Genomic DNA, 6,601 nt, shown 5'->3' on the forward strand with positions numbered 1-6,601 from the left:
GAACAAAACAGAGAAAAATCCATGCCCCCGCCCCTGTTTTTTTTTTTGAGACGGAGTCTCGCTGTGTCGCCCAGGCTGGAGTGCAGTGGCACAATCTCGGCTCACTGCAAGCTCCGCCTCCCGGGTTCACGCCATTCTCCTGCCTCAGCCTCTCCGAGTAGCTGGGACTACAGGCACCCGCCACCACGCCCAGCTAATTTTTTTGTATTTTTAGTAGAGACGGGGTTTCACCGTGGTCTCGATCTCCTGACCTCGTGATCCACCCGCCTCGGCCTCCCAAAGTGCTGGGATTAAATCCATGCCCCTTGATCACGCTTGGACCTGTGTCGTTAGGTGATCGAGTACCTAACGGTACCTAAGGGTTAGGGTTACAAAAACCCATTTTGTGCCCTTACAAATGGGCACAAGAGCCCTTATCAATGGGCCAGGGGTGGTGGTGGGTCACGCCTGTAGCCCCAGCACTTTGGGAAGCTGAGGAGGGAGGATCGCTTGAGCCCAGGAGTTCAAGACCAGTGTGGACAACACAGCAACAATAAAAAAAAAAAAAAAAAAAAAATTTTGTATTTTTTGTGTCTCTACAAAAAATACAAAAATAATTAGCCAGGCATGGTGGTGCACACCTGTGGTCCCAGCTACTTGGGGGACTGAGGCAGGAGATACCTGAGCCCCTGGAGGTCAAGGCTGCAATGAGTTGAGATCACATCACTGCACTCCAGCCTGGGTGACAGAGCAGGACCTTGTCTCAAAAAAAAAAAAAAAAAAAAGCCCTTATCAAATGTAAAGCCATCGTTTTCCAGCCCACAAATATTTACAGAGCACCTACGCGGTGTCAGGCATCCTTCCAGGCACCGGGATTATAAGGGTGGATAAGGGAGACAGGTCCCTGCCCTCTCTGAGTTTGTGGGATGTGAGTGACAGGCTGGGCAGGTTCACAGCTTGGTAATTATGGGACTATTTGTATAGACAGAGAAAGAGTTTAGAGGGCAGTGGTAGAGATGAACAAGAGCGAACCTGCTTATCTGGGGTGTCTGGGAGAGGACTCTTGGGGGAGGGTAGCCTTGGAGATGAGACCTGAACGATGAGGTTGGGCAGCTCTGGGAAGGGGGGAAAAGAGAGAAAGCCTGGGATAAAGATACAATTGTGTGTGTGTGTACTACTCACTGGCTCCCTATTGCCCTCAAAATAAATCCAAACTCGTCTCTCTTCCCACAAGGCTCTGCACAAAACTCTTCCCCTTTTCCCCTTCATGATGTCTTTATGTTTTGTTTACTGTTTATAGAGACAGGGTCTCACTGTGTTGCCCAGGCTGGTCTTGCATTCCTGGGCTCACTTGATCCTCCCACCTCGGCCTCCCAAAGCGCTGAGATTACAGGCATGAGCCACTGCACCCGGCCAGCCAGCTTCATGATCTTAACTCCGGTCGTTTTCGCCCTCACTCACTCTGCCCAAGTCACACTGGCGTCTTCCAACACACCAGGCACAGTCTAGCCTCAGGGCCATTGCACTTTCTGTTCCCTGTACCTGGAATGCTTTTCCCTTGCTTCTTATCATTCAAGTCTCAGCTCAAAAGCTACCTCCTCAGAACGGCCCCTCCTAGCCACCCATTTCAACAGCTTCTGCCCACCCCGTTATTTCACACTCTCCGTCCTATTCTCCCTCTCTTCCTGGCTCCTATCATAGTGTGTGGCTTTTTGTTTTTGAGACGGAGTCTTGTTCTGTTGCCCAGGCTGGAGTGCAGTGGCGCGATCTCGGCTCACTGCTGCAACCTATGCCTCCCGGGTTCAAGCAATTCTCCTGCCTCAGCCTCTGGAGTAGCTGGTATTACAGGCTCCTGCCACCATGCCCGGCTAATTTTTTTGTATTATTACTAGAGACGGATTCACCATGTTGGCCAGGCTGGTCTTGAATTCCTGACCTCAGGTGATCCACCTGCCTCGGCCTCTCAAAGTGCTGGGATTACAGGCCTGAGCTACCATGCCTGGCCTTCGGTTTGTTTTTGTTTGTTTTGGGATGGAGTCTCGTTCTGTCACTGGAGTGCAGTGGCGTGATCTCGGCTCACTGCTGCAACCTCCGCCTTCTGGGTTCAGGTGATTCTCCTGCCTCAGCCTCCCGAATACCTGGGATTACAGGCGCCCACCACCACGCCTGGCTAATTTTTATATTTTTAGTAGAGACCGGCTTTCGCTATGTTGGCCAGGCTGGTCTCAAACTCCTGACCTCAGGTGATCCACCCTCCTTGGCCTTCCAAAGTGCTGTGATTACAGGCTTGAGCCACTGCGCCCGGTCCACAGTGTGTTTTGGATGTGAGTATGTTTACTCGGAGGTTGTTCGCGTCCTTGTTTGTCTCCCTCACCACGAAGAAGGCTGTGGAGGGACCGAGCCTGTGTAGGTCTCTGCGGGGCCTGGCACACAGTAAGTGCTCAATAACCAGCCTAAAGCCAGAAACCACCGGCCACACTCCCTGCTCGGAAATTCTCACAAACAGGGAGCGCCACCATTCCACGCTGCCAAGAGTCCGTCATTCCAGGTTCTTGGGGGTCTGTGAAGTGCTGATTCCAAACCCTTTCCCGCAGGTGTTTCGCTGCCCCTGGGAGGCCAACATCTCCCCTGCCTGGACCCTGAGCATACATGGTGGCATCTGTCCTCATTGTCTGCAACTGTCCACCCCACATCTTCCTTCTTTTTGGTTGTTTTTTGCTTTGGTGTTTTTTTGTTTTTTTTTTTTTTTTAGACAGAGTCATGCTCTGTCGTCCAGGCTGGAGTGCAGTGGCATGATCTCAACTCACTGCAACCTCCGCCTCCCAGGTTCAAGTGATTCTCTTGCCTCAGCCTCCCGAGTAGCTGGGATTACAGATCTCGGCTCACTGCAACCTCCGCCTCCTAGGTTCAAGTGATTCTCGGGCCTCAGCCTCTTGAGCAGCTGGGATTACAGACACGCACCACGTCCTGCTAATTTTTTTTTTTTTTTTTTTTTTTTTTTTTTTTTTTTGAGACAAAGTGATGCTCTGTCGCCCAGGCTGGAGTGCAGCAGCGCCATCTCGGCTTACTGCAAGCTCTGCCTCCCAGGTTCACGCCATTCTCCTGCCTCAGCCTCCCAAGTAGCTGGGACTACAGGCACCCGCCACCACGCCCAGCTAATTTTTTGTGTTTTTAGTAAAGACGGAGTTTCACCGTGTTAGGCAGGATGGTCTCAATCTCTTGACCTCGTGATCCACCCACCTCAGCCTCCCAAAGTGCTGGGATTACAGACGTGAGCCACCGCGCCCAGCTAATTTTTGTATTTTTAGTAGAGACATGGTTTCGCCTTGTTGGCCAGGCTGGTCTCGATCTCCTGGCAGGTGATCCACCCGCTTGGGCCTCCCAAGTGCTAGGATTACAGGTGTGAGCCACCGCGCCCCTCCAGATCTTCCTTCTTCTGCCAAAGCCCCTGGCTCTCGAAACCCAATGGCTCCTTCTTGACCTCCATCACAAGGCTTGCTCAGAGCAGCCTCACCTCCCTCTGCGGGGCTCTCCTGTCCAGGCAGCCCTCTTCCCTCTCTAAGCACAGGTGTGGTGGCTCAAATTTATAATCCCAGCACTTTGGGAGGGCAAAGAGGCCAGGAGTTTGAGACCAGCCTGGGCAACATAGCGAGACCCACCCCCCACCCCCGTCTCTACAAAAAGTAAAATAATAAACATAGGTCTCTGTCCTTCCTTAGCCCAGTCACTTGAATGTCACCTTGAACCCACACCTCTGGCTTCCAGGGCTCTGAGATACTGCCTCCCCCTCCAGGCTTCAGTGACCACCTCATGAGGATGGCTGCAAGCTCTGGCTCCACCTCCGGTTCCTAGCCTGAGACCCAGCCCTGTGAGTCCAGCCACCAACTGGGTATCTCCCCTAGAGGTCCCCCAGATCTCAGACTCTTACCCCCTGCTCCTATCAGGGTCCCCACACAAAGCCCCCCAGATACTCTAAACCAGAGCATCACCCTAGCCCTCTATTCCCAGCACCTGGCCTGCAACCCTCCTCCGTTCTCCCCACCCCAGCAGCCCCCACCCTGACCAGGCCTTTGTCCTCTCTCCCATCTGGACCACAGCCACCTCCTCCCTCTTAGCAGCCTTTATTTTTGGTGATCTTCAATTGGAGCCTGGCCCTCCTTCCCTCAAACCCTCCCCTAGCTCCCTATTGCCCTAGGGATAAATTTCCAGCTCTTCAGCCTAACACTGGAACCTCTGCATCCCTGCCACAGCCAGCCTCACCTTCCTCCACCAGATCACACCACACCCCCAACCCCCTCCAGTCGCCCTGGCCAGATTACCTAATTTGTGTACTTTCTTTCCCACTTCTGGGCCTTTCCCTGCTTGTTACCTCTTCCTGGAATTCCCTCCCCCTCCTTTTATGCCTGGAGAAAGTCCATTTTTTTCAAGGCCCAACCCAAAAACTGTCTCCTGCAAAAGCCATCTCCCCCAGCCTCCTGTCTTCTTCGCCTCCTGTTTTCTTCGCCTCCTGTCTTCTCCATGTACACACACACACACACACACACACACACACACACACACACACACGACATAAACTGCTTGGTGTTGGGGAATAAATGGATATTTAGTCTACGACCACCTCCACATGCTGCAAGAGGCTGGAGCCCTAGAGAAGACCCAGCCCCAGGCCTTCCAGGGAGGGACTCCCAGAGCATCTGGCGGGGACAGAGGTATGGGGACGTACCCTCCCAGGGTCACATAGGGTCAGTGTCAGGACAGGAGCGAGCTAAGGATGAAGGCAGCCAGGCGAGGAACAGGGGCCCTGCCCGGTGAGTGAGCTGAGGCTTCCTGGAGGAGGGGATCTTCAGATCCCTCTAACAGGCACACTGCACCGGGGAGGGTAAATACAGATTTGTGGATTGCCCGAGAAGCCGCAAGACCACACACGCACACAGGAACACACCCCATCCCTTGGTGTGTGCGATCCGCCAGGAAGGAGGAGTTTTTGCTCTGGGCAGCAACGCCCCAACTTTGGGAGAAGCGGGTGCAATTTGGGGAGACTCAGCTGCCAGCAACTGTGTGCATACTGGGGAACCCCTGGCCGCCTGTGACTCCATAACTCCCCAAAATACCACATCCGGCCAGAGCAGGAAGCAGGGAAGCAACCTGCCAGGCATGTTCCAACCTGGGCAGAGTCCCCAGCGACTTCATTTGCCACGTGGGACTTCACGGACCACCTCTTAGGGCCTCAGTTTCCCCAGCTGCACCATCAGGGAAGAAGCTGCCTGAGGGGAAAAGGAGCTCAGCCACAGATCTCCCCCTTCCCACTACAGAGAGGCTCAGCCCCTGGTTCCTGGCTAGGGTTTTATGATGTGGATGTGGGTTTACGGAAAAAAAAAAAAAAAAAAAAAAAAGGGAAAAAGCTGAGAAGCTGCGCTGGGACCCCGGATTGCTCAGACCACCTTAAATCAGCCTGGCCGCCCCAGCTACTGTGGAAATTCCTTTCTCCGCGGTGGTTGGCTGGGGGCGCCAGCCAATCCGCTCGCGACGCTCCCACATGGGTCAGTGACGTCACAGAGGAAACTGGCCAATGGGGATTAGGAGACCAGCAACCAATGGCAGGAGGCACTGGGATCAATAGGGCCAATCGGAAGGCAGCTCGGCGCTCCCGGCGGGGTTTGGCGAGTGTGGCCCCCCTCCCTAGGAGAATCTGAGACCCTAGTGGACGCCCGAGCCCGGCCGGATTGGAGGAGGGGGAATAAGGCTCCAGAAACAGGGGAAAGCGAGTCACCCCCAAGCCTTGCCTATCTCCCCTTAAAAACAAGGGACCCTCGTGCAATATGCTACCAGCTAGCTGGCGGAGCAGAGGTTGCATCTTTCTCCCTATTTCACAGATAGGTAAACTGAGGCAAAGAGTAGTTAAGTCACGCTGGACGGCCGGCGAAGAGCTGAAGCTCTTACCTGAGCCCGGAGGCTCCAGGAACGGTCTCAGTTTTACCCCCAGATGGGGGGGATGGGCCTATAGGTAGGCAGGGGTGGAGGGGGGGGCGGTGCTGGTCCTTGTGCCTCAGTTTCCCCGAGCGTGCAAGCTGGAGGAGAGCACGGGTTTTCAGAAAAAGACTACGATTCCCAGAAGCTCCCGCGCGGCGCCCGCCCAGGCTGTCAATCAAAGTAACGTGGGTACCTCTCAGGCCCGCGCTCTCCCGCCCGCCGCCTCCCTCCCGCCAGCTCCCGCTCCCTCCCTGCCGGCTCCCGGCCCGGCGCGGTATAATTACAGCCCATTGATCCGACCCGGGCCGGGAAAGCGGCTCCCTCGGGGAGGCCAAGCCTTTGGCTTCCGACACCGCCAACCTCTGCCTACCGCCCCCTCCAGCCGAGCTGCTGGGACACCAGCCAGGCCTATCCCCTCCCGCTGGCCCCGGGCTCTCGGGTGACCTCTGAGCCTCAGCTCCCCGCCACGCTTGGCGGGGTGCCCCCCGGAAAAATCACACACACACATTTCCTTCCACCCAGGAACATGGGGAGCCATCTCCCTAGAACCTCCAGGGCCTCTCTTTGAGCCTCAGTTTACCCACATGCACAGTGAGATTGCTGGACAAAACTCATTCTTGAAGCCCATACTCCGTGCTGTTCTGCCTGTGAG

The sequence above is a fragment of the Symphalangus syndactylus genome, chromosome 17 (assembly GCF_028878055.3).
Source record: "Symphalangus syndactylus isolate Jambi chromosome 17, NHGRI_mSymSyn1-v2.1_pri, whole genome shotgun sequence".
NCBI classification, from domain to species: Eukaryota; Metazoa; Chordata; class Mammalia; order Primates; family Hylobatidae; genus Symphalangus; species Symphalangus syndactylus.